General features: G+C 28.4%; 1 long non-coding RNA gene across 1 annotated transcript; it reads left to right on the top strand.

The window, feature by feature from the left end:
• Window positions 1-292: 292 nt before the first annotated feature.
• On the top strand, window positions 293-25,534 carry LOC147809967 (uncharacterized). The gene is made up of 5 exons (XR_015433969.1): window positions 293-3,859; window positions 9,658-9,739; window positions 18,429-18,477; window positions 20,287-20,335; window positions 24,495-25,534. It is a non-coding gene; the product is annotated as an uncharacterized LOC147809967 (long non-coding RNA).
• The last annotated feature ends 1,415 nt before the right edge of the window (window positions 25,535-26,949 follow it).

Raw genomic sequence — 26,949 nt, 5'->3', positions numbered from 1 at the left:
ATAATACTCTCGATATAAATTATATTATATCCTGATTATGATTTAGAAATTATGTGTCGTTATCGGCACGGCTGCTATCGTGATAGTAAATATTTTTTTAATAACTATTCTCCTTTGTTTTTCCTTTTTTCTACTAATATTTTTATATATGATTATGTTCCTGCCAGTTCGATATCTTTTCACTTTCTTTTGAATCATTATGCCCCAACCAGTTCGAGTGATGAACTGGTTGATGATGGGGTATGTCTTCCAGAAAGTCCGGAATATGATTGAGTAATTCTGTATCACTCCCGGTAAAAGAATTACTTGATCTATGTGCTTGTATTGCCGGGGCCGTAGTAACGATTTAGAAATTCATCTGCAGAGTGTAGTTGCAATGAATTTCTTAATCTAGGACCTGTCCGCCTTCCGGGCACTGGAAGCTTACTTGCTGTCGAGGTAATAATGCTTACTTTTTCTAACATTTTTCTTTGTTTTGCTTTTTTTCTTTGTTTTGCTTTTTTTCTAGTTATTATGCCCCAACCAGTTCGAGTGATGAACTGGTTGATGATGGGGTATGTCTTCCAGAAAGTCCGGAATATGATTGAGTAATTCTGTATCGCTCGCGGTAAAAGAATTACTTGATCTATGTGCTTGTATTGCCGGGGCCGTAGTAACGATTTAGAAATTCATCTGCAGAGTGTAGTTGCAATGAATTTCTTAATCTAGGACCTGTCCGCCTTCCGGGCACTGGAAGCTTACTTGCTGTCGAGGTAATAATGCTTACTTTTTCTAACATTTTTCTTTGTTTTGCTTTTTTTCTTTGTTTTGCTTTTTTTCTAGTTATTATGCCCCAACCAGTTCGAGTGATGAACTGGTTGATGATGGGGTATGTCTTCCAGAAAGTCCGGAATATGATTGAGTAATTCTGTATCGCTAGCGGTAAAAGAATTACTTGATCTATGTGCTTGTATTGCCGGGGCCGTAGTAACGATTTAGAAATTCATCTGCAGAGTGTAGTTGCAATGAATTTCTTAATCTAGGACCTGTCCGCCTTCCGGGCACTGGAAGCTTACTTGCTGTCGAGGTAATAATGCTTACTTTTTCTAACATTTTTCTTTGTTTTGCTTTTTTTTCTTTTCTATGATTTTTCTAGTTATTATGCCCCAACCAGTTCGAGTGATGAACTGGTTGATGATGGGGTATGTCTTCCAGAAAGTCCGGAATATGATTGAGTAATTCTGTATCGCTCGCGGTAAAAGAATTACTTGATCTATGTGCTTGTATTGCCGGGGCCGTAGTAACGATTTAGAAATTCATCTGCAGAGTGTAGTTGCAATGAATTTCTTAATCTAGGACCTGTCCGCCTTCCGGGCACTGGAAGCTTACTTGCTGTCGAGGTAATAATGCTTACTTTTTCTAACATTTTTCTTTGTTTTGCTTTTTTTCTTTGTTTTGCTTTTTTTCTAGTTATTATGCCCCAACCAGTTCGAGTGATGAACTGGTTGATGATGGGGTATGTCTTCCAGAAAGTCCGGAATATGATTGAGTAATTCTGTATCGCTAGCGGTAAAAGAATTACTTGATCTATGTGCTTGTATTGCCGGGGCCGTAGTAACGATTTAGAAATTCATCTGCAGAGTGTAGTTGCAATGAATTTCTTAATCTAGGACCTGTCCGCCTTCCGGGCACTGGAAGCTTACTTGCTGTCGAGGTAATAATGCTTACTTTTTCTAACATTTTTCTTTGTTTTGCTTTTTTTCTTTGTTTTGCTTTTTTTCTAGTTATTATGCCCCAACCAGTTCGAGTGATGAACTGGTTGATGATGGGGTATGTCTTCCAGAAAGTCCGGAATATGATTGAGTAATTCTGTATCGCTCGCGGTAAAAGAATTACTTGAGCTATGTGCTTGTATTGCCGGGGCCGTAGTAACGATTTAGAAATTCATCTGCAGAGTGTAGTTGCAATGAATTTCTTAATCTAGGACCTGTCCGCCTTCCGGGCACTGGAAGCTTACTTGCTGTCGAGGTAATAATGCTTACTTTTTCTAACATTTTTCTTTGTTTTGCTTTTTTTCTTTTCTATGATTTTTCTAGTTATTATGCCCCAACCAGTTCGAGTGATGAACTGGTTGATGATGGGGTATGTCTTCCAGAAAGTCCGGAATATGATTGAGTAATTCTGTATCGCTCGCGGTAAAAGAATTACTTGAGCTATGTGCTTGTATTGCCGGGGCCGTAGTAACGATTTAGAAATTCATCTGCAGAGTGTAGTTGCAATGAATTTCTTAATCTAGGACCTGTCCGCCTTCCGGGCACTGGAAGCTTACTTGCTGTCGAGGTAATAATGCTTACTTTTTCTAACATTTTTCTTTGTTTTGCTTTTTTTCTTTGTTTTGCTTTTTTTCTAGTTATTATGCCCCAACCAGTTCGAGTGATGAACTGGTTGATGATGGGGTATGTCTTCCAGAAAGTCCGGAATATGATTGAGTTATTCTGTATCGCTCGCGGTAAAAGAATTACTTGATCTATGTGCTTGTATTGCCGGGGCCGTAGTAACGATTTAGAAATTCATCTGCAGAGTGTAGTTGCAATGAATTTCTTAATCTAGGACCTGTCCGCCTTCCGGGCACTGGAATTTTACCTGCTGTCGAGGCAATAATATTTTTTTTCTTTAAATTTTTGTTTTTGTGTCTTATTTCTTGCGCAATAAAAAAATTTCCATTTAAATAATGAGGCGGGAATGCTTTTTTAAAAATAAAAAATAAAATCGATTATTTTTTTTGTGCTATTACATTCCCAAATTTTTTTAATAAGATAAAAGTTTGACTTTTGAGCAGTCAATTTAATAAGATAAAGTTTGACTTTTGAGCAGTCAATTTAATAAGATAAAAGTTTGACTTTTGAGCAGTTAATTTAATAGTTAAAGACCGTGAACAAACTCTGCAGATAATATATTATCTGAAAAACTCACTCTTCACAAAAATTTTTATTTAGAAGAAGTATACTTTTTTTAAAAATACTCTAACTGAGGGGAATGAGAGTTGATGACTGCCATAATTTAAAGTACTACATTTGTTCTGTTGTCATAAATAACAAAATAGAATGTGAGAGGAAGATTTGCTTGCATATCAAAAGTACTATATTTTTTAAGGAATAACTGTATTTTATTTAAAAAAGAATTTGCTAGAAATAATGAGATGAAAAATAGTATATATAATGAGTAATAAAAGAAATAATGAGTTCGTTTTCCAGTTGTTACAATTAAAAAATGGTGTTAACCATGATGTAAATGGACCTAAGTTTGTGTACGCTAACCTGTGTTATTATTGTTCATATTTGTAAGAACCTTCATTTAAAGTCAAAATATTATCTGTTTAAGCCTTGCTGAGAGATGCTAAAAAAATTTCAATGCAAGCCCAGGTAACGTTTTCTAAAAGCCAGAACAAACCATTAGTTTTTAAAAAAATTTTAAATTAAAGACTTAATTGAACGAATTCCCTATACTATTAGTAGAGTTTTTCCAATGGCCCCCATCAAAAAGACCTTTTTCCCAAAGAAAAAAATAAAATAGTGAATTTAGTTTTGTAAGAAGGAAAAAAACTATTTTGAAAATAAGTTGAATGATAGTGTTGAATAATAGTTTTGAATAATAAATAATTGCCCAATCTAATCAAAATACCTTTAAACAAAATTTTTAAATCATACAACCCATAAGACTACTTTTAAGCTATACGTGTATCTTATTTATTCCTTTTCAGGTAAAACTCATAAATATTTTAGTTTTTCTTTTAGTTAACAGAAGTATTGAAGACTACAAATACTTGGCTTAATTTTAATATTCTTTCTTTCATCTGTTGTTTACTATTGGTACAAATCAGGTAAGCATATTAATAACTTTTATTATGCATTATTATATAAATAAAATAATTTTTTTAAGTATGCTTGAAATAGATTATAATTTCAGAACTGTATTCGACGGATAAAAATTGAATTGCTTTTATTGCCTAAATATATTTTTTAATTCTTGACTTATAGTAGGGGATGTAGTACAAACTGCGACCATCGTAATGATGACTATTTGACTTGAAATTAAAAAGGAATCGGTTAAAACAACATAAGAAATTTCATGAGTGTCTTACAAAATAATTTTCATAAATTTAAAAAAAAAAAAAAACAACGAAATTTTAATATTGAAGTTGCAAAATGCAGGAATAATAGTTTGAGATGCCAAAAATTTTAGATTCTTCAAAAAAATTTTCGAGCTTTAATGTGTTCGAAACAAAACATGGTTTTTCGAAGCTCTTTCATCAATGGAAATAAAAAAACTATATTTTAAATGTTTTACACTTTGAGGGAAAGCTACGATTTTAAATTATATACCATCATGCCATGAAGAATTATCTGGTCCTTAGAACGGACAAATAACTTAAATAGTTTTTAATCCTTTAAAAAAAAACACCAATTTCGTGACATTTTTCCACTTAAATGAAAATTATCAAAATCGATGCTTTATTCTCATTTTCTGCAATTTTTTTTGTAGCTCAGATAATGCAACATGGAGTTAAATAAAACGGTGATTTTGCTCCTTATTGATGTTTTATGTCAATTACAGAATTAGCATAGGAGGCGTGGCCAAAGATAGGTCATGAATGACTGTTGCATACTCCCATCAGTTATAAAATTAGTATATTAATAACAAAAACATCCTTTAATGCAACAACAGAGCTTTCTAACAGCAGCACTTGTACTGGCAAGAATAGTTTACCTAAACCAGAGGTCGCCAAAGTGGTCTATATAGACCCCCAAGGGTCTATTTAACAAAAGCAGGGGTCGATCTGAGACAGGGGGGCGAATGGGGGTCGATCCGAATCGGAAGGGTCAATTGTGGGTCGAAAAAAGAAACAGTTCTCAATACGCAAATCACACATACCTAATTAAGTATGTAAAATTTGTGAATTTTTTTTATAATTGACTCAATATCAGTTTCTTTTAAAAACATAAATTAATAAACGTATATTTATTGGGGTGAAGCAAGTATGTACGTACCACCGCACAGTGGCACGAACTCCGCGCAGTTTAACCCTTTGGTTGCGGCTGGTACAGCATATGTACCGGTAGAAAAAACTTCTTTTATTGCGGCGCTGGATCAACAGTTGTACCGGTGGTTCTCTTCCCCCTTTTCTACTAGACCGTCATCGCTCCTGTCATTTCTTCAAGAACCCCCTGTAATTTGCTCCTATTGTTGAAAAAAGACTTCACGTGTGCTCACTTTCGATTCGAATTGGCTGAAATATTTTTCTCTGTTATTATCAGTTGGCGAGTTTCGAGCTATGAGAATTTCTTTCATTCCCTTTGAAAGTCTAGTATCATTTTATTCGTGATCTTTTCAGCGACATTTAGCGAATCCTTGTTTATTGTTTTTCGATTAATTTCTTTGTTAGTTACGTTTATTTTTTGTTTGCGTTTTTGTTAATTTTTTTAAGCTTTTGCTTTAATGTTCTAATTAAATTTTTATTTACGTTTTATTTTTTAATTTTTTACTTTCGTTTTGCATTTTTTTATTCTTTTTACATTAAAAGAATTTTTCGCATCTTTAAGATGCCACGTAGAGGGAGACCACTCACTCAAGATGAAATCCATAAGATAATGAATGATTTTGATGATGAAACATACGCTGATTCAGAATCTGAGTGTGAGGAGGAAGAAGAAAAAAATGAAGTGGATGAAATTGATAGTGAGGATGAATCTATGGATAATTGTCAATCAAATTCTGCAACTTCCAATTTAAAAGCAGTAGAAAGAGTATTTCAATGGAAGGAACCATCTTTTGATGATAAAGTAAATGTTTTGCCGTTTACTGGAAACGTTGGATTAAATGAAAAACATAAAGATTTGAAAAGAGAAGTCGAATTCTTTGAACTTTTCTTTAGTGATAAATTGTTCAATAATTATCTTCTAAGCATTTAAATTATGTTTGTACTAAAATAGCACAAAATTATTATGGAAACAAAGTACTGTATATTTTTTTACATGAGTAATATGCTGTTTCATAGGGTTAAAGGGAAAATCTAATCAATCGTTTGGAACTCTGAATCTAACGTGCACAAAAAGATGAAAGTAATAATTATTAAAAAGATAAAAGAAAGATAATTAATTATTAAACGAAATATTGAATTTTGCCTAGTATGATTGAGTAAATGAAGTTCAATTATTTTTTGTATTCCAGTCTATAGCACAAGATTAGTATGAAAACAAAGTATTGTATATTTTTTACATGAGTAATATGCTGTTTCATAGGGTTAAAGGGAAGTCTAATCAACCGTTTGAAACTCTGAATTTAACGTGCACAAAAAAATTAATGCATGTGTAAATTTTTTCATTGGTAATTTTATGGAATCTAACTTTTGAAACCGCTTAGAAAATGTTTCAGATTTCTTTCTTTTTTAAAACAAAGGAAGAAAAAAAACACATTTATAATATTAATTTATTGTGAAAAAATACTGTTAAAAACCGAAAAGAAAAAAAATTAAATATTTGTGGAAAGATGATGGAGCATCTATGGAAAGGTTTTCAATGCGTGACCTTGAACAGGAAGTTTAGTCACAATGAAACTATCTCTGCTTTTCAAACATTTATATGTGATTAACTACTGAACCATTTTAAAAAGGTATCTTTCTCGCCTCTTGCTGAAGTTCTCAAGGACAAATTATTCTTTCAAGTTCCGACGAAGTTTTTCTATTGAGAGTTTTACAGTTTGTCATAATTTAACTTGCTGGGCACAAAATAAATTGTTACTCCTTCTCTAAAAGATAAAGGAAAACGAAATCATTCCTGCCTCTTCCACAGGCGAGGTGGCATTTCCTGCTTATTGTTGCGTTATCGGTCAGAATGCGTTTTGGGAGGGCTCTTATTATTTATTTTGGTTACTGTCATTTTTAAAATTCTTGACAATAGTTATTTCAAACACCTGCAGAAAGACCACACCATGACTAAAGGAAATGCATGTCTTACCATCATTGTGTCAATAGAACTTGTATAGATGTGTCTTATAACAATTGCTGACTTAAAAATTTCATATGGACATGGAAATCGTGAAATACTTCTCAGAGTAATGACGAAGTGAAATAACTCAGGGGATACTTTTTTTGAACAAAACCTTTCCTACTAAAGATAAAAATAAATAAGAAATTAAGAGGAATATTCCTTTTTGTATTAGAAAAAGAAGGGAATAAGGAAAGTATAAAGAAAACCAATCAATCTATAATTGCAAAATTTCAAAATTGAATAATATCTTTACTCTTTCAATATGTGGGTCAAATGTAAGGTAAATGGAAACATGGCAAATTTTTTATTCCTCAATATTTTTGCTGTAAAAAGATTTAACAATGGAGTTTTTTTATTCTTTGAACTTACTTCAAACATATTCTTTATTTTCAGTGTCGTTATAATTATCTTTTATATTTCTAATAAGGTTTCTATAAAATATTCTTGCAAGATCTTAATGAATTTCTATTTAATATACGCGTGTAACATTTCTGTTTTCAAAACAGAAATGAAGGCGAAACGTTCTCGGAAAATTTTTAATCAAAGAATATTTATATTTTAATTTTGTTTGAATGTTATAGACGCTACTGTAAGGGGAAACTAACAAGTTAAATGAGTAAAAAATGTTTCACAAAACAAAATCTGCATTTGCTATTCTTTTTCACAGATAAAAGTACTTTCGGAAATGTATAAGAGATACAACGTTCATCGTTTAAAATTCTAATAATTTGCTTTACAAAATTATAAAAGCTAATTAGTGTGTTTAAGATTTTAGGATAAGAATAGAACTTCAAATAATGCTTTATATATTCGAAAAAATTAAAAGAGATTTGTTTATAACAGATTAATAACAATCTTTCAGATGCAATAAAACGCACGTTTTATAAGAGCACATGCACATTTTATTAAAATATTTTTTTTTATTCTCTTTTAAAAAATTAAAAGAGATTTGTTCATAATAGATTATTAACAATCTTTCAGGTGCAAAAAAAATTCATATTTTATATTAAATTAGCAACATATTTAAATCATTTTTAAATGAATGCTTTCTTTGCATTAGAAAAAACATCACTTTATTAAGTAAAATTAATTTAAAGCTATATTTCAATTTATTCTCATAATGTGTTAAACGTCACAAATAAAAAAATGCCAAAGTTTGCATAACTATGCCAAAACGTCTACGATAACGATATACATAACAACCCTACTACTTTTGCCTCCTCGAAAAGTAACACACAAATTACAACAAAACGTTTCCTATTCATAGCTGGTTAAAGTAGTTACCACCCACTGACTGAGTGGGGGAAGAATTTTTGCAAAAAGGCGCCGTAACGAGAGGAGAATTTTTTCACCTGACTAGCCGCAACTAAAAGGTTAAAAGTCATATGCATATATACGCTTGTCCAAATGCCACGTGTGACGAGCATTGACGTTACAAATGCAAATATCATACGCAGTTTCAACTATCTTTGTAAACTGTGTTGAATATTTGCAGTGCCATTATTAAAACTTTTATAATTTTGGATAATTAGTTATTGTTTCGATAAAACCATTCGTTTGGTTTAGATATCAATTTTAATTATCAATGCACAAAAAAGAAGGTAAGCATTAATGATATGGATTAGTACAGCCAGCGACAAAACTATAGCACACTTTGTATTTTTTTTACGAAAATTACAAAATTGACCAATTTTGACGAAAATTAAAATTGACCAATTTTGAACACAATGTAGCGAACCTTTCAAAAAAACACCAGGCCCACCCATCTTATTGATCAAGAAGCAGTAAATCTTTAGTAACTTTACTTATTATATCTACTTATGCATAATTACTTATTATTTAATATTAAGTTATTTCAATTTCAATATTAATATATTTTTCATAAAACTATAGTTACATAATGTACTATTACTTTAATAAATGCTTAAAATCATAAAATAAATGTACAAACATAGTATCTAATAGAGTTTTATTTTAATTAACAGAAAATTACTTTTGCGGGGGTCGATGGAGAAATTATATAGGGGTCGATAGTCAAAAAAGTTTGGCGACCCCTGACCTAAACAGTAGGCTGCAATTCACTTCCAAGCATTTAGGAAGCCATCTTTAACTCTGGGTGAAATTTGTGTTTTCCCGATTTTTTTTTTTGTACTCAACACACTATTGATGATATAAGGAAAGTAAATTTATTGAAAGATAAAAATTATTGTAAAATATTACAAGAATTGCCGCACTGGCATTATAAAGAAAAGGGCATTCTAATATACTGGAATCTGGTTCTAAAACATTCATTTATGATAGTGCAAAAAAATGGTCAAAGAATATTAACATCTACAGAAATCATGGCATCTCGAAATTCGCTAATTACCCCAAATTTGACGACAGGTTAAAAGTAAAAATGATAATGAAAATATAATCTTTAATGGCCAAAAATAAATATAACGATAATTAAAACATAGGTTAATTTTTGTTAAACTAAAAGAGTAACTTTAACAGTGCCCTGAATAAATTTTTATTTTAATGTGATATTTGAAATTTTGAATATTCTTCTTTTTTTGTATTTTACAGGATTATGTATGATTTTGTATTTTACAGGACAGGATTATTTTACAGGATTTTTTGTATTTTACAGGATATTTTTGTATTTTTTGTATTAACTGCAGCCTCTATGTCTCTATGAAGGAGAAGAATTTGTGTACAACACCACTTTTCTGGTAAGAATTTTATTTTCATGCTTTAACCATCTTAAAATCTCTTCAAATTGAATAAAATGTTTTAATATTTCCTAGGTTATTTATGAAATTCTAATCACTTTATTAGAAACAAATTTTATTATCCAGTTTAATAATTTTTAAACAGTAAGGGAAAATAAAAGTACAAAAGCAATCATATTGTAAAAGAACGATTAACAATCATCATTTTCATTATTATGTGTGAAACCATTTTTCAGTTACTCTTATTTAACTCTTTTCCCCAAAGCATATGATCATAAAACACTATTATCATAAAACACTGTATTCGAAGTTTACTTTTCAGTTTTGATTTAATAAGATCGAAATATTCTTTTAATTGAAACTGAGTTGCACGGACTAGAATGTAGGTATATTAAAACATACTAAAATAACCTGTTTATATGCACAGGGTTATTCATAATTCCCTCCGGGGTTTCGAAGCGTCATAGTAAAAAAACGAAGATGATTATGGCAAAAAAGAACATATGAAATTATTCCGAAAGTATTCAAGTTTTAATTTAAGCAGTTGCTGGTAGATGGCAGTAATATGTACCACTGAAGCCAGTTGTAGTAAAGAAAAATGGCGTTTGCAGGCGGTGGGAATTATGAATAACCCTGTATTTTATTCTAAATAACGAATATAATTTAATTGAACATTTGAATTAAGTGGTAGAATTTTTAACGAATATTTATGTTTTTACGAAATTTAAACAAATATTTATGTTTTTTGTAAACTATAATTAATTAACTTATCAAGGAATATATTATATTCATAATTTATGGTAGTGTTCAAGTACAAAAGAAAAAAAATAAATAAATACTCATAATGCTATGAGATTTCACTCGACTATTGAACGCTGTCATAAATTTAGTTATACGTACCACATACGTGGATGTTCTTGACTATATTATTTTTAAATATTCAATAAAATTTGCGATCGTCTTATTACGATGACTGGTAACCTATTGCTCAAATGCTTTTTCTTTCTGGATTGACTCCGTTAAACGCCACAACATTCCAAATCATGGGTCTCCAATAATTGACTTTCATATCCTGCCTATGTACGAGTTTCAAAATACTTTTCCTTCTTCACCATTCTTACTTATATTAAAAATCACCGGTAAAGCCAGTCATTATACGTTAATAATAAAATGAATATAAAAATATTTGAAATTATTATTATGTAAAAGCATTAAAAATGCCTGCTAGTGAAAATAAAAACAGCAGCGGTCGCCATGGCAACGCATGCAATGACGGCAGATGATTACTCTTGAACACAGTTGAAAAGTGTGTGGACGCCATCAAATTCAAAACAAGACCCATTTTGCCAATGGGTGAAAATGGATATCACCCTATATCATTTCCTTTCTTATATGATCGGATTTCCAAGTACTAGTCTCAATAATTACTAAGGGTGACCTCAAATATACTACGTATTAAGTAAGTTACGAAGTGGGACACAAAATCGTACTTTCTCTGAATATATATATTTTTTTCATATTTGGATTAAAAATATGGGAGATACCTGGAAATTGTGACCTTAATAGTTCAGACAGGAGAGCGGATGAAAGTTTTGACCCGTTAATGTTAATTTTACTTTTTGAGTTTTTAGTCATATCTTTAAAACTAATTAAGCATTTTTTTTTTGTTTAAAAATGCACCCATTTATGAAACGTGATCTCTTAATTACCTGCCCGTGCGTGTTTTAGCCACTAACTGTTTTACTTACTATTTAATTGTATTTTTACATTTTCAAAATCTTATTCTCTACACTACTGCGTATATAATATACAAATAAATTGTTTTAGTAATTTTATTTAGGTTTTTCTTTATATCAGTGGTTCCTGAACTTTTTTGTCTCTTAGACCCTTGCCATATTTTTTCGGTTTTGGGTGGACCCCCTGCTTACCTGATATTGATCTTTTGTAAATTCATCAACTTCAAATGTATTTTTGACAGCTGGTATAGTGAGTGCTACTCACTGTGAAAGATTTAAATTTCTAACTGTAGTGAAGTGTACTGTGAAACACCTAGGGAAAAAACACATGTTAATTTTATACATTTATTAATTAAATTCAAGCTAATTTAATTTAATTAATTTGTAAATGGAATAAAATAGTGCTCTATAAAACCCGTACCCCGTTACTAATATTATAATAGCGGAAATAAGTTTGTATGCAAAACCATAGTAGTGTATTGTCTGTCTGTATATTACGTTTTTACGTAAAAACTAAGCAACAAATCTCCGCGATCTTGCACACAGATAAAATTGGAGATCTAGCTAGCTAAAAGAGTTGATACACTTGCTAGGCTACACTTTACAGCAAAAAAATACTTTTTTGTTACAAAATAAAACCTAACACGCAAAGAAAATAAAAACGTACGCTGGCGGAGCTGCAGGCATTTGCTAGTTTATAATAAATCAGTTTGTTGATTGTTGATTATTGCATTCATGAAATGCCAAAATTAAAAGTCTCGACCTGCTTATATGAGACCCCCAATTTTTTTTCACTTTACATAGACCCCTTGCAATTTGTTGTCGACCCCTAGAGGTCGATGTAGACCATTTTGGGAATCACTGCTTTAAATTGAACTTTCGTTTTTAAATTTTTTTATTTTATAACTGTCGTTGAACAGCCGACCCGATTTCCAGCTTTACGACTACCAGCGCTCAACTCCGTTGAGTTGAAATTTTGAACCCAATCCAGAAGACAAGGGAACTCCTTTATCAAGTATCTTGCGAAATTTTGTCTTCGTGGAGGGCTATTTGGTGGAACTAATCAAACCGCATTTACTTAACATGGTGAGGAAAACCATGAATTTTTAAAAAAAATTATTGTCAAGTTTTTAATAAAAGAAGCTTAGAATTATTGCCACTTAGTTGAAAATTAAACCTTATTAAGAAATTTAAAAAATTCTGCTGCTTTAAAATTAATCGATCTAAATAAGCTGACTATATTTTCGAAAAATGAATGTAAATAATTTGATTTCTTTTTTATTTGATTTTTTGTTATTTGAGTAATAAAAAGTAAATGCATATATGGGTTCTTTGGAAACATGGGTTCTCGTCAAATTTAAGTCTTCAAAATAATCTAAATTTTTTTTGTATACTTATTTAGTTACATTTATTAATATCTTACAGACAGTTTATTGACATTTGCTCAAGAAAAAATAAAATAAAATAGAAATTCACCAAATCTTGAATGCCAGGAAAATGACATATTAGTTTAGAAGTTAAAAAAAGTCATTTTAAGTTAATAGTATGTAACTCAACTTAAGCCTTTATGTTGGATGGACCATAAATTGCTTAAATTAATTCCTTTTATCCACTGTTGAAAGAATCAGAAATGTTTTTGTTGCTGATATGTACAGAATAAAATTGTGTATAATAATCAATCATTAAATAAATAAACAACTTTGATTACATTCAAGCATATTAAAATCATACATAAACTTGGTATTAGGTTAATATTTGCTTTTCCTCCTTACTGCATACCGTTTAAAAAAAATTTCTGGTAACACTTCAATGTCATAAGATAGGAAAATGATAGCCAGGATAATGACAATTTGCCATTTTATAGCATTTAACTTTAATTTAATATTTCGGCCTAAGACATTTACATCCCGCAGAAAACAACAGGATTTCTTGAAATAACTCAGATAAATCTATGTAGTTTATGTTATTAATGATTTCAAGAAAACAGGAAAATGACAACGTAAAAACTAAATAAAAGTAGCCAGGAAAATGACAGATTTTCATGTGACAAAGAAATTGTTGACAGAAAAAATTATTTTAAGCGAAGTTTTTGTAAATAATACCCTCTGCTTATATTCTAGAAACGGTGGAGATAAAAAAATTAGATATTGAAAAATTTATGCGAAGTTTTGAAACTAGTTATTATTGGAAATATTGTTTGTGACATACCAGAAACATGACATTTTGAAATTCAGTTAAATTCGATAAATATACAAAACAGTCGATGCTAGTACAAGGTCATTTTAAAATGCTAACAGCAATGCTATTTATTAAAATTGAAAGAAGTTCTTTTCGTAGTATAGTATTAGATCTTGGAGCAAGAGACTGTAAATTGTCATATTTCGTGAGAATCACCCATATGCACAACGCAAAATGTGTATCCAGAAGGTTGCTTTGTTTTTTAAATGGACAAAAAATTACAGAGCTACGACTTTTTTTTCACGTTCAAACTTATTTTTGCCCGTTAACTTTAAGAAGGTTGACTTTTTTTAAGAAGATAATGATGGTAATAACTACCCGCGTGTCATCTGCTCATTTTGATACTCAGGAATCTTATTTTATTCATACGAATGCTAATTTCCCTTGTAGTTTCTCACCATTTCTCCATAGCACGTCAAAATGCATTTTGCCCTGATACACCACCGCTGTCGGCCACTGCGGTTTTTCTGGTGTTTTTTTTTTTTTTTTTTTTTTTTTTTTTGTTGACTCTGTCATTCTCGGGTACTGTGATTTTCCCAGTTTTTTTTTTCTTTTACATATTTTGCTGGCAACTTCACTTTTATTGTTATTCACTTTGGTTTTCTTCACTCACGTATGGCGATTCTTAATGGGCTTCTTTTTCTGAGTTTTCCAAACATGTCCACTTTTATTACCATTTTCATATTCTTAAAGGCAATGAAGTTTTTACCATTAGTATACAATGTTCGAGTCTCAATCGTTATTTTGAATGGAATCTTAAGCTGATTAAAACAAACATCTGTATATTATTATTTTAGCAGATGCGCTCCTTAAAACATTAAGAAAACCTTTGCTTCTATATTAAAATTAAGAAGTTATCTTAATTTTAAGTTATTTTTTTACGTTATCTCAAGTTATCTTTTGTTTTAAATTAAAATTTCAAAATTTTGTATTCAGATATTTCGAATTATTGAAATTGATAAGTGAATGTTGTGGTGAATATTAATGTAATAAAATGCATTTATCGTACAAAATACATTTGCTGCCTCTATAGAGTTTCTTAAAGACCTTACGAACTCAAGTTTAAAGGGAGACTATCTTATCAGATGTAAGAATCATAATGTAAGTTCATAGTAAAAAGAACTAAGCAAAGAAATTATAGTAGCAATATTCGGTCGGCGTAATTAAAGGTGATCGTAATTAAAGATCATGTTGAGCAACATTTCATGGAAAATTTAAAAAAATTCGTTTTAGAATGTATAGAAACATTAGGATGCCATTTACAAATTTTCTTTAACGAAAAAAAAAGACAATTTAGACAAAAAAGACAAAGACGTAGCTCATATATTTGGCAAAATAAAACTATTTTTAAAAAAATGAATCATGCAATGTTCTTAAACATTCGTATTTCAATGCTTTTAAAATGCCATGTATAATTAACTAATTTTTTCAATAATATAAAAAAGAAATATCGTAAATTATATATATAAAACCTTATTAATGTGCATTATAATCTCTTCCAGATGCTTTATATTTTTACAGAATTTTTTTTGCCTTACAACTCTGTAAATAATCTAAATAATTAATGCGCATTTGGTTCTAGCAAAAAATTTAAGAAAGTTAAAAACAACTTAAAAAAAAAACAAATGGTGCTATGTAAAAAAATCAGGTGTTCAAATACTAAAATCTTGAAAAATTATAAAAAATGTATTTATTGACTCAATTTTTTTTGAAGAGGAAAGCAATCTTTGCTTTTTTTTGGGCAGAAATCAGCCCAAAAAATTTCTGTTGCCTAGAAACTTCGAGATATTTTTGTATTAACTATTAAACAATCTTCTCGATCTCAGCGAACACAATATGATAATTTTTTATTTCATTTTTTTATTGTCTCAACTTCCTGCTAAGTATTTCTCTCTTGTCTATCAGACAGTTAGGAGGGTTAATTTTATAACCATAAACTAAGTTCTTGGTTTTATTTTAGGACTGCACCAAATATAGCTTCCTAGCACCCCAATTTCTTGAAATTTTATCTGCACTCCCATTTTTTGGGTCACGAATCAAAATATGAAAAAAAATATAGATATCTTTATTCAGAGAAAATTCTTTCTTGTGTCTGATGTTGTAAATTAATTAATAACTAGAACTAGAGCCCCAGTGACTCAGGGGATAGAGCTCTCGTCTCCCAATGAGGTTACCCTGGTTTGATCCCATTGACAACTGGTCGATTCGAACACCGCACCCGGCACGCACCGACCCCAGTGCTGAAGTAAAATATCCTCAGTGGTAGACGGATCATGGGTTACCGTCATGGTCATGGGTACTCTTGCTGTCAAGCTTACCGTGGGAGGTTTTCATGGTTTTCCACTGCATGTAACGCAAATGAGTATATAGTTCCATCAAAAAGTCCTCTACGAGAGCAAATTTCTCCCAATACTTGATCCAGTACTTCCCTTGTCTTCTGGATTGGGTTAGAAATTAAAGGCTATGCAGTTGAACAATAGTAGTCGTAAACCCAAAAATTGGGTCGGCTGCTCAACGACGGTTATGAAATTAAAAAAAAAAACTTGTACTAGTTAATTAGCATGCTTGAAATTCTCCTCTAGATCCATTAAGATTGACACTTAGCTTGTAAAAAATCCGATCATTAGGACGAAAGTTATTCAGGGTATCTTTTTTTATTTTTACTGTTTGGCGCACTGTACATAAAACAGGGATGAGATTTTCCGCTTTTGTCTCTCGAATTTCAGCCTTTTAATCGAAAACTCCGATTCTCAAAGAATTTCCCTTTTTTTTCTTCTTTTTTTTAAAAAAAAATAAATATTCCGCTTTTTCAGAAAATTTAGCCGTTGAAAAAAACTAGTTATATTTATTTTCGATTTTCAAAGATAAACAGAACTGCATAGCTATTTTCTCCTAAATCTACGCGCAGAAGATAAACGCATTTTTACCCGACCGCCAGATAACTGGTATTTTTGGTAATTCAAACGAAGCCTGGAATCTGCTAATATCGCGATTCTTATTCATGCGATTTTAGTATCAAAGATAGCTTTTCGTATTTACATGATTTTTAAGTTGCGCGTTGCGATTCTTATTCACGAGATTTAAAAATCCAATATTGCGATTTGTATTTTAAAAACCTATGTAGCGACTCGTATTCACGCGAGTTAAAAATCCAATGTCGTGATTCGCTTATGTTGTTAGAATATTAAACATCGATTTTCGTATTTATACTTGATTTAAAAATAATTCACTGGGATTCGCATTCACGTGATCTTAAAATTATGCATCGTGATTCGTATTTTCGCAATCTAAATATGACACATCATAATTTGTATTTGCGCGATCTAAAAATTATGAATCGTGATATATATATATATATATATATATATATATATATATATATATATATATATATATATATATATATATATATATATATATATATATATATATATATATATATATATATATATATATATATAAACTATCCTCTGTAATTTCCTATTGCATTAAATTAATCCGTAACTCTTTAATTAATTCGTTGATGATTCTACTTGTTTATTTATACCTGACAACTGATGTCTGGGGTATCAGACACCCATAGTAAAAACTGAAAACGTAGAAAGTAGTGAAGGAAATATGTCATTTCTGTTGAGAGAACATTGACATGGGCGAAGAAACTTGAAGGAACATGTGGAGAAGACGAAGAAATTAAGTGACTAATAAAAAATAATAGCATGAGAAAGAAGCAATAAATGGCAGTTAAATTTTAGAAATGGAGCATAAGAATTTAGGGCCAAGAAAATGAATGCAACGGAAATTAGTAAAAAGTATGCCAAATTTTGAATTTGAAAGAACTCGAAGAACGTTCGGAAAAACCTATGAAGCGTGATTTTGAAGGTACTTCGAAGTCATGGGAGACCAAAAGTCAGTAAAAAAGAAACGATTGTATGTTTTTATTCGTCGCTAAGACTTTTGGTGCGGCAATTAATCAAAATAATGTATTGTAGAATTTATGATGAGGAAAGTGAAAAATTTAGAAAACTTATAGAGTTTTTAAGGAATATTTCAATTAATTTATAGTCTTTACATCTAGGTTTCTAGGCTGTAGATAATATAAACATGGATTTTAATTATTTGTTTATGTTTACCTATAATTGAGAAAACCATATTTAGTAATTATTTATATTTAAGGCCAAGTGATATCTAATGATATCAGGACTGGGATAGCCTGGTTGGTAGGGCACTGGGCCCACGTCTAAGAGAGACTCCCCATGAATTAATTGGTGACCGATGCAAGTTAAATCTGTCCAGTCACAAAGTCCTCCATGTTTCCATAACAAGTCCTAACTTCTGGGGGTACTGATCCAGGAAACGTCTTCTGCATTGGTTCAAAATAACAAGGATACAGAGTTGGACATTAGTAGTCATAAACCCAAAATTGGATCGGACAGCGGTCGTAAAATAGAACAAAATCTAATCATATCTAATGAGATATCTAATAGTGTATCTAAATGAGATGTTTATTTTATTTCGTTCTATCGAGAGAAAATTTTGCCATGTAAAGGAAATAATCTGGAACTTGCAGGGAGGTCTATATTAGCAGAATTTCTTTAAAAATTTGATTTATTTTACATATTTACCTTACCGTATATATTTATCCCATTTTGTATGATGATATTGTTTTGTATGTAAGAGTAATATAATTTTTTCATTTATAAAAATTCTTTTTACAGAAATATGCATCCTTGGAGAAGAGCTCTAAGTTTAACAAGATCTGTTGAGGTAAATAAAAAATTTTTTATAAGTCATTTGATTTGTATTTGTTTTATAATTAAATTTAATGTGTGTTAAAGCTCTTTTTTTTGTTACTCTTTCATAGCTATTCTAATATTGGTCTCAACTCTCTTTACTTTTAACGGCAGCCCCTTATTTTCTGTGATCACTCCAATGCTTCTTTAAACTTACATTAGTCCTTATTTTTAACAGCAATGTGAAAATTTCTTGTAAAAAGGGACATTTGTTCATTTTTCTCTGTTTGGTAAATTTTGTTTTTTATTTACAGAATATCATTATCTTTTGCTATATTAAAACTATTTCTCCTTTTTATATTTTAAGATTCTTAAATGTTTTTTCTTAAATTAATTTCTAAATTAGTTTTAGGTTACTGATAGGGCTAGTTTTTTCTTAATTTAATTCTTTTGTTTTTTAATGATTTTTAAAGTGTTATTTAAATTAATTTTTCTATAAGTATCAGTTTATCATTAGTGCACTTTTAGTACAACAGTTTTTGTGTTCTTTCAATTTTTAGCTTCCAATTTTATTTTCTGATGTAATTTACGAAATTTGGAATTTCTTTTACTTTATCCATATTTTTTTTGTTTTTATATTTCATGCCTTTAGATAATATCTTTTCGTATTTTAATATTATTTCAAAACTGTAATGGCTGTTAATTAATTTATTGTCGAGTTATTTTAATACACTTTTTTGGGTTATTTACAGAATTCTTTTTGTGTTTAATGCCTTTTCAAGTTTTTTCTTAATTTTGTTAATGCAATAGTTTCACTTTAGTGTGTGTTTTGTTTTTGTAACATTGGTATTGATTTTTGCTTATTTTTATTTTTTTGGTACATTATTCTGTCTATGAAGTTTTTTTAATCTTTAGCGTTATAAATAATATATATTCTTATATTTATTAGAGTTTAAAATGTTAACTATGTTTTTTTAAAATTACTTTTAGTTAAATATAAGTTATTATAAAACAATTTTTTTTTGTAAACTGTATTTTTTTGTAATAAAATTTTAGCATAAATTTATATCAATACTTTTCTCCTTTTAACTGTTTAATTTTTTGTTTGCAATTTATAGAATTTATATCTATATAATTTATGTATAGAATTATATAGAATTTATATCTATATTGTTAAATGAATGTAATACTCATATACCTTCATTTTTGCATGTTATGATTTTACAACATTTTTTGAATTATAAATAATATGTTAATGTTTTTTTCTACTTTTTTTGAGACTACTTTTTTTTTTACGAAATTTGCACGCGACTTTTTTGATATTGCGTAAAAAAGAACTTTTGATAGGAATGTTTAAAATAATTGGAAATAAAGATAGAAAACACTTACTAACAGCTATTTAAAAAGAAAAAACTAAAGTTTCATGTGTCTTTCAGAACATTAATTAACAAGTTTTTGAACTTAATAAATATGTATAAAAACTATTTCTAATTATGCATAGCAAAAAATATTATTTCTGATTCTTTTTTTTATTAAATCTTTTAAAATTTCCCCCAAGAAAACTTTGTCGAAAAATAATTTTATAAATTTTTATAAATAATTTACCAAACTTTATTCGGCTGAATATTTGACCAAATGTTCGACCAACCGAATGTTCCACAAAAAGGCCGAATATTCTTTACATCCCTGAAAAAAAAACCTATCTTCAACTAATTTTATTTCACATATTTACCTTACCTTATATATTTATCCCATTTTGTATTATGATACAAATATGATATGTGTTATGATATTGTAGGTAAGAGTAATATAATATTTTAATTTATAAAAATTCTTTTTACAGAAATCTGCATCCTTGGAGAAGAGCTCTAAGTTTAACAAGATCTGTTAAGGTAAATAAATAATTTTTAATAAATCTTTTGCTTTGTATTTGTTTTTACTTTGTATTTGTTAAAAAAAGAGCTTTTACACACATTACATTTAATATAATTAAATTTAATGTGTGTAAAAGCTCTTTTTTTTGTATTTGGAATACTCTTTTGAGGCTATTTCTAATATTGGTCTCAACTCTCCCTTTTTTTTATTGAAGGCCCCTTATTTTTTGTGATCACTCAAAAGCTTCTTAAAACTAACATACGTTCTTATTTTTAACACTAGTGTGAAATTTTCTTTACAAAAAGGGACATTTGTTCTTTCTGGTAAACTTCTTTTTAATTTACAGAATAACCCTTTCTTTTGCCACATTAAAACTAATTCACCTTTTTATATTTTAAGATTTTTAAAAGTTTTTTCTTACCTTAATTTTTAAAATAGTTTCAGGTTACGATAGTGCTAGTTTTTTCTTAATTTACTTTTTTTTTTGTTTAGTAATTTTTTTTAATGATTTTTAAAGTTTTATTTATATTAATTTTTCTATAAGTTTCTGTTTAGTATTAGTACATGTGAAGTGGAAAACATTAATATTAGTTTTTGTGTTCATTTAATTTTAGCTTCCAAGTAAATTTTTGATGTGATTTACGAAATTCTGATTTTCTTTTACTTAATCCATATTTTATTATTTTTGTTTTTATATTTCATACCTTTAGATAATATCTTTTCGTATTTTAATATTATTTCAAAACTGTAATATCTGTTAATTAATTTATTGTCGAGTTATTTTAATACACTTTTTTGAGTTATTTACAGAACTCCTTTTGTGTTTAATGACTTTTCAAGTTTTTTCTTGATTTTATTTATGCAAAAGTTTCACTTTAATCTGTGTTTTGCTTTTGTAACATATATTGATTTTTGATTTTTTCGTACATTATTCTGTCTACAGATTTTATCCTTAGCTGTATAAATAATATATATTTTTATATTAGACTTTAATTTGTTAACTACGTTTTTTTATATTTAATTACTTTTAGTTTAGTATAAGTTAGTTATTATCAATCAATGTTTTTATTTGTAAATTGAATTTTTTTTGTCATAAAATTTAAGCATAAATATATACTAATACTTTTCTCCTTTTTACTGTTTAATTAATTTTATTTTGTATATATATACCTTCATTTTTGTATGTTATGCATTTACAGCATTTTTTGATTTATGAATAATATGTTAATGTTTTTTTTGCATGTAAAAGTTTTTTCTTACATTACTTATATATAAATTTAATTTAAGTATTAGTGCACTTCACATAAGTTTATAATAGTATTACTTTATCTACATTTACATTTTAGTTTTATAGTATATTTACTTGTTTAATTTTCAGATTTTAATATTAGTTCAGACATTAATATTAGTTTACATTAATATAAGTATCCATTAATATAAATTTCCATTAATATTAATTTATCTTTATTAACTGCTTAGTTTCTATAAAATTTTATTTTTTGATTTACAAGATTATATATTCTAATTTTTGACATATTTTTCACTCGTTTTTAAAATAATTATTACTTATCAATAATTATTTTTTCTACGTTTTTTTCTTTAATTTACTAAATTTCATTTTATTTTGCCAAATAAATAATATAATAAATAATTTGTGCTTTATGTGTTTACAATTTATCCTTTCCACTATTTTTCAGTGTCAAATTTAGACTACCCTTTACTTTGTGTTTTGAGAATTAAAAATCCAAATCTGTCATATTTTTACTAAGAGAAAACACACTTTGCCGTCTAATGACATATTTTAGAGATAGATATACTAATTATTTGGCTTATTTAAAGCATTACTATTTATTAAAACAAAGTTATTCAGGGTGATATATCTTTTTTTTCCAACTCACTGTAAGTAGTTTACATTAATAGAACTATTATTTCCATCTATTGTTATCCTATTTTTGTTTAAATTTCAAAATTTGTTACCTATATTTTTTAAAAAAAAAATTTTAATCTGATTTTTAAATTATTTTTACTTTAGAATTACATTGGTATTCCGAATTGTAAGCAGTTTTATTTAATGTCATTTAAAGGTAGAATTGAATTGCTTAACTTTCGGAATTTGGTTTCCTCTTACTTTATAGGTTGAAAGTATGTTTGTAGAAGAAGAAAAAATGTACATACATTTTTATAAGGTTTAATTGAATATTACTACAATTAATATTTGTCACCAATTATTAGTTCTGTCAAAATGTTACTATCCTTGTAATGTTTTACTGAAGAATTACTTTAGTTGTAGTCAGAATATATTGTTAAAATTTTTAGTTAATCTTGTTTAATTGCAAAATTAAATTATTTTACTCGTAGATTTTTGATTTGTATGCTATTGTTTAATTCAAAAAATTTAATTTTATTTTGAATTGTAAGTGATATTTTGAGCTAGAGTATTTTTTGCACTTGTACTTTTTTCTTTAAATACTTTTAATTACTCTACTTTTAGCTTTAGTAAACTTAAAAGTAGTTTTGTTTCAATTCACTGCTGAGTTTTCTAGTAATTTTGTGCTGCTGTAACACAACTTCATTTTATTATTTAGGTTATTAATATTGATTTAATTACTAACAGTTTTTTTATCTTTAGATTGAAGTTTTACTCAAATTAGTTCTTAAATTTGTATTGTATATGATTTTGTATTATTGCAATTAATTTTAGTAAAATATTAGTATAATAATTTTTTTTTCTTATTTATTTTATTTCGTTTATTTATTTTATTTAGATAGTTAATTAATTTATTTATTTCTATTTATTTATAGATCTATTAATTTTGCTTAAATGTTAGAATATGATTTACTTTCTCTTTTATTGATATATATTTTATTTCAATTTTTCAATATTAGTTTTGTGAAAGTTTATATGAATTTTTTAATTAATTTTAGTTTAATTTTTTTTATTTCATATTAATTTGTCTTAGTTTATTGTTTCTCGTGTATCATACAGAATTTGATTTTTATTTTATAATTTTATTTTTTGATTTTGATTGATATTTTTTGATTTTTATTTTATGATTTTGATTTTATGATTTTGATTTTCATTTTATGATTTGTTTAGTTTTAATTTAGTATTTGTTTGCATCAGCAATGAGAAAAACTCTGCAGATTTTCTTGCAATTCTGAATGGTTTTAATGGCAATAAAAAAAATAACATCATCCATAAAAAAAGAGTGATGTTATCTCATTTATATAACAATTTTCTGAATGAACGAACATTTTTCACTAAAAATTACATTAACTGAAGGAATCTTATCTAAAATAAATATTATTTTTCAAACTTATAACATTCATATGGATTGCGCTGTTTTTTTTTTTTATTTATTTTTCTTTTATCACTTCGCAGTTTTTATTTTTTTTTGTATTTTCACGTTGATTATTTTATTAAATTGGATACTTTTATTGATGTATTATAGCAATTTAGAAAAGAAGAAGTTTCAGGTCAACCTTTTTTCGAACACCTTTTCTGTTTGCAAACATGACTTCGAATTTATAAGTCTTTATAATGAATTTAATCTACATCTACGCATCATAAGTAAATAACATTTGGGAAATATCAGAAGGAAACAATATTAATTAACCTTTTATTTAACCCATCCTTCTTTTTTACTATCTACGAGAGATCATTAATAGCTAAGGCAGGTGTTTAACAGTTTACTACTAAGTAGAACTTTTTTTTTATGTCCAGACATCAGTAAAGCAACAACCTTGATTTTGCTTCACTGATAAGAAACAAAGGTCTCTGTAATCAATCTATAGTTTCAAGAAATTATAAATTTTAAAAAATTTAGTTTTAAATTAATATAAATAGAATTGTTTAATTCTGTAGAAAAATATTATTTAAAAAATATTGACTCGTTTTAGAGCAAAAAATTTTAGATTGTTTAATGATTTATAATTTCTTTTCATTTATTCAGAAAATGTATGAGAAGAAATTAGAGAAATAGTTTAGAGAATTTTAAGAAATATTTAAACCATTTTCGGTGCATAGTTTAATTTATGGTAAATAAATTTACAATATGAAAACAAAAGGACCGTCTTCCTCTTTACTACTTAGAAACGAAGGATTTTGTTATCATTCTATAATTATAAAAAGAAATGTGTTATAAAGAGGTAATAATAATGAACTTTTTGTTACAGTGTCTACAACAAGGGAACTCAGACCTGTGGAACTGCGTTTGTGATGCGTTGCTTACAGCTGTAGAGTCATTTGATGAAGTAACATAATTTTAGGGGAAAATCTAGTTTATAATAAATTGAGTAATGACCACTAACTATTACTATCCCCCTTTCCTTGAGCTAATTAGAATTCTATCCTTATACTTCAATTATAATGGAATGTGACACTCAAAGAAGTTTCATCATTAGTTCACAAAAAATGACGACGCTAACGCTAGAATCTAGATGGTTTCTTTTGTCAAATGTTTTACAGAGTGAAAGAAAGATCTTACAGGTCTCCCAGTTCTTCAACCTCCTTTCCGGGGATATTACAATGATCTAGGATCTACTGAATTCTCTATTTAGGATCGCTTGAATTTGATTTGCTTCATTATGAACTTGATCCTCTATGTATAATAGGTTCGAACATTTTATTTCAGTATTATATTGAATGCAGGTATATTCATATACTGGTGGATGTAATTAAAATAATATTTCGTGTTGGTGTCATCATTTACCTCCAAAACATAAGTTTTAAAATCAAGTCTAGTCCTCGCAGATACATTTTAAATTTAGAGAAAGTCATTTATGTACTCAATATAATTTTATATTGACCTTTACCAGCACAAATACAAAATGCTGTGCTGAACATAAACTGTTGTAACGTGCTGTCTTAGCATTACTACAAATTCTAATAATGGATAAATTAAGTAAAACTTTTTCGGTGTTAACACTGAAAAAGTTTAATTTAATTTACCCATACAGTTTTATAAAGAACGTGTTCAGTTTTAATTTGCTTGATATGAGCTGTTAACCGATAATATCGATTAGGGTAGATAATTACAAAAACATTTAAAAATAATTCTAGGAAAAGGGATCAGTGATCCAGAAATAATATACTATATGATACGGATGCAAAACAGGCGACTCTCCAGCGGCAGCAAGATGTTTACCCCTATCGTATACTGCCTGCGATAGCCACAGAACGTAATAAAAACTTAGAGATTTTTTTTTTTTTTTTTTGAAAATAAAAAGAAGACTGATATTAAGTAGTGCACCGAAGTTTTAGAAGCTTATAATCTTAATATAGTTTTTGATCACTTATCTCAATATTTTTAATGCCACAAAATAATAACGCAATACTTTTAAATTAATGTAATCACTTTTAAAGTTCCATGATATCATTTCATAGCTAATGTGAGTTGCTTTTCGTTTGTGTTTTCGAAGGTTTTTTGTTGGTTTACTACGCCTTTTAAATACGATATGGTAACGACTCGCAAATTTATTTGAGATAAAATTCGAATCGATAGATCATTTTCTTCATGAGAAGTGCTATTCAAGAATAATAAGTTTTATATTCAAACAAAAAAAATTACCCTTTTGAATTGTTAGCCCTTTTGATTCGTGTCTGTTCTCATTCGCTTAAACGAGAAAAAGGAAACAGTATTACAATTGTATGCATAGCAATATAAAGTGCAATAATGCAAGCACAAAATCTTTTCTGGATTGGTTTTAAATACTGCTATATATATATGTTACGGTGAATGAACGAAATCTGGAGAATGTCGACTCTCACCGGTGAATGTCAACAATCACATAGTCCCTTTGGTGAATGTCCGAAATATTTGTTATATCCAATTTTATAATAATATATTCGTTGATATTATCATATTCTATATTTTAATACTTACTGACGATAGATTAGAAGAAACACCAGTGTTTGGAGTATCGGGCAAATATATACAGTGCAATGGTACTTGACCTTAAAAAAACATCAGTGTAGGGTTGGCAGTGGCACTTAACCTTAAAAAACCATGAGTGTAGGGTTAAAATAAATATCCACGAATAAATTCATATCAAATCGAATGTAATAAATATTTCGGACATTCATCAAAGCGACTACGTGATAGTCAGCATTGACCGGTGAAAGTCAACAACCACCGATTTCGGTCATTCACCTTAACATATATATATATAAAAAAAATCCATAACTTCCAGTGAAGGAAGGTAATTTTTTTTCCTTCTTTTTTGTTATTTACTAGACTAGAATTTTAATGTTTGAATTGAGTCTTCGGTATCAACCATTCTATGTAATTACTCCATGAATAGAAAGCGCAATCAAAATTTTAATGAAAATTTCCAGTTAACTTTTTTTTTCACTTGCCACAATTAAGTATTTAAGTTGATTCTGATTATTAAAATAAAATTAATTATAGTGCTAAAAACTTCAATATTGATGACAAGCTTTGGTATTAAATAAATAAAGTAAAAAATTATTTACTTAAAAGAGGAGAAAAGCGTTCGCTAATTCACTTTTTCAAAGCGAAAATTAAAAACATTTCATCATGACAGACTTCATAACATGTAAAAGAAACTAGTAAATTATATTTTAAAATGGTTAATCATATTAGTAATTAAACATGCAATAAATTCAAAA

This window comes from Parasteatoda tepidariorum, chromosome 5 (assembly GCF_982258835.1).
Source record: "Parasteatoda tepidariorum strain Cologne lab strain chromosome 5, Ptep-v5.0, whole genome shotgun sequence".
NCBI classification, from domain to species: domain Eukaryota; kingdom Metazoa; phylum Arthropoda; class Arachnida; order Araneae; family Theridiidae; genus Parasteatoda; species Parasteatoda tepidariorum.
The sequence above is the reverse complement of the archived record's forward strand: the minus strand, read 5'-3'. Positions and strand labels throughout refer to the sequence as shown.